Below are 2,961 nucleotides of genomic sequence, written 5' to 3'. Positions count from 1 at the left end.
CTCCACCTTCAGGTGGTTCAGGCGGCTCTCCTCCGCCAGCCTCGCGAAGCGGTTCAGGGACTGGCCGCCCCGCCCGCGCCTGTTGGCCACCAAGAAGCTCTTGTCGAACTTCACCTCGGAGATGGCCAGTGTGCCCATGGCCAAGGTGTGGTGGTCGCCTTGGATTACGAGGAAGCCGTACGTGGCGTTCTCGCTGTACTTTCTACACGGGCGCAGGAACCTTCCTTTTCGCAGAGAGGTCAGGCTTCTCCTGAGTGTGGCGCAATTCTGCATTTATAAAAAGAAATAAATATCGATTTTATTGACTTTTAGATTATATAATGCCATAAGGAAAAAAAAAAACATTTAAGATAAAATGAGGGAAAAATCAACTATTTAATTTTCATATTACTTATTAAGATAGCAAAATTTGCTATAAGAACGTTCATCGCTCTACCCAAACCTTCACATATTATTAAACTAATAAGTATCTTGAGTGTTCCTTATATGGATTTCTTTTTTCAAGACAGAGAGCGAGAGAGAAGAGAAAAAAAGAGCGATCTTTGCAAGCGGCGTTTTAGAGAAACTTTCCACTGCAACCCGATTCTGAAAAAAAATCTCCCCAAACTCCGAATGCAAAAAGAATGCACACAAAAGGTGTCAGAGAAGCAAACTATATAATCAACTACAGCACAGAGAGAGAGTGACGAGGGGGGAAGGAGAGAGAAGAAAAAAAGAAAAAAAGATGAAGAAGAAGAAGAAGAAGAGAGAAGAAGAAGAAGAAGAAGAAGAAGAAGAAGAAGAAAAACGAAGTGAAATCTACGTTTCCTTCCATGATAGAGTGAGGATTTCTGAGTTTCTGAATAAGCTACTTTCCAAGGCCTAGTTTCGTTATTCAATTCTGAAGTTATGCTAAAGTAAAAAGTTAAACATTATAAAGTGTAAAAAAGTGGAATACTTAAACGGACAGGTTGATAAGCGTAGTAGATATTTGAACATTCCGCACTTTCTAACTTCCGTCTTCCTCTCTCTCTCTCTCTTCTTTCTCTCTCTCTCTATCTGTCTATCTATCGGTCTGTCTATCTAGCTATCTATCCATCTTGATTACAGATGGAATCTCTTCTCTCTTCTCTACTCTCCATTATTATTATATATATATATATATAATATATATATATATATATATATTTATATATATATAGATAGATAGATAGATAGATAGATAGAAGAAGATAGATAAGCTAGATAGATAGTAGATAGATATAGATATAAGATATAGATATTATCTATAGATATAGATACATAGATTAGACATAAATTAAAAATATATATATATATATATATGTGTATATAGAAGATATAGCATAGAGTGTATAGCTATATATATATATTATAGATTATAGAGATATATATATATATATATAAAGTATTATATTCTATAGGTAGGGTGTGTATATGACAGATATACCATCATGTATATAGAGAAGCACGATATATAGATGATAGTATATTAGACTTATATAATAAGATGATATATATTATAGATAGATATATTAGATTATAGATATATACATTATGATAGTATAGTATATATATAATATAGATAGTAGTAGACATATATAAGTATATAATTATAGATGATATGATATATATATTATTAGCTACTATATATAAGAATATGTATCTATTATATATGATACATATATAGATAGAGTATACATATAGATATGTATGTGTGTGTAATATAATATCCATAGAGTAGGATATAGATATATTATATACTATGAATAGGTTATATTATATATAGACTGATTAGAGAGGTTATATAGATATTATATATATATATATTGATATACATATTTATATTTAATATAGTTATAGAAGATATATAGATATTATATATATGTATATGATAGACTATATTTCATATAGTATATTATATATTATTATTATATTATATATTATATAGAGAGAGTACTTTATATATATCTATAGACTAGATATATATATATGGAATATATATATCTAGTATATACTATATGATATATATATATGATACTATTATTATATTGAGGATATAGATAGATATATTTATATATATATAGATTATATAAGAAAGAATAGATGATGTAGTGGGGTATATACCAGATACATATTTATATATAGGATTATATATATATATATATAGTATATGAGATAGAGATATATAGAGATGATATAGTATATGTATAGGATATACTAATTAGTCGTTATATATATATACATATATATTTTATAATTTATATAGAATAGATATACATATATATTTACTACTATTATATATATATATATTATATATATATATATATAGATATAGTGTTATTATATATATATATTCTATATATATATATATGTATAGTATAATAAATATATACATATATATTATATAATATAAGTATATATATATATATAGAAGAGAGAGAGAGAGAGAGAGAGAGAGAGAGAGAGAGAGAGAGAGAAGAAGAGAGAGAGAGGGAGGGAGAGGAGAGAGAGAGAATGTATTATACATACATATATATATATATATAGATATTAATATATATATATATAGTTATATATATTATACTATAATATATTAATATTATATACAGATTTATATAATTTATATATGTAGATATATTATATATAATACTATAAAATATACTATTATATATATATATATTATATAATATCTTTATATATAGATATATATAGATGTATATACTAAATATATATATATATATTATATATATAATTATAGTTAATATATATTATAATGATAGAATATATATATAATATATAATATACATACATAAAAGTACCAAAGACACACACATCCATTTGCAGAACTGAAAATCCCATTACCTGCGCTGTGTACTTTCCAATTGCGTTAGCCAGGAACTTGGCATACCATCATGGAAGGCGCAGTAGATTTCATTTCATAATAAGTTTTTTATTTTTGAC

This window comes from Penaeus monodon, chromosome 11 (assembly GCF_015228065.2).
Source record: "Penaeus monodon isolate SGIC_2016 chromosome 11, NSTDA_Pmon_1, whole genome shotgun sequence".
In the NCBI taxonomy this organism is placed as follows: Eukaryota; Metazoa; Arthropoda; class Malacostraca; order Decapoda; family Penaeidae; genus Penaeus; species Penaeus monodon.
This window is presented reverse-complemented; position numbering follows the sequence as displayed.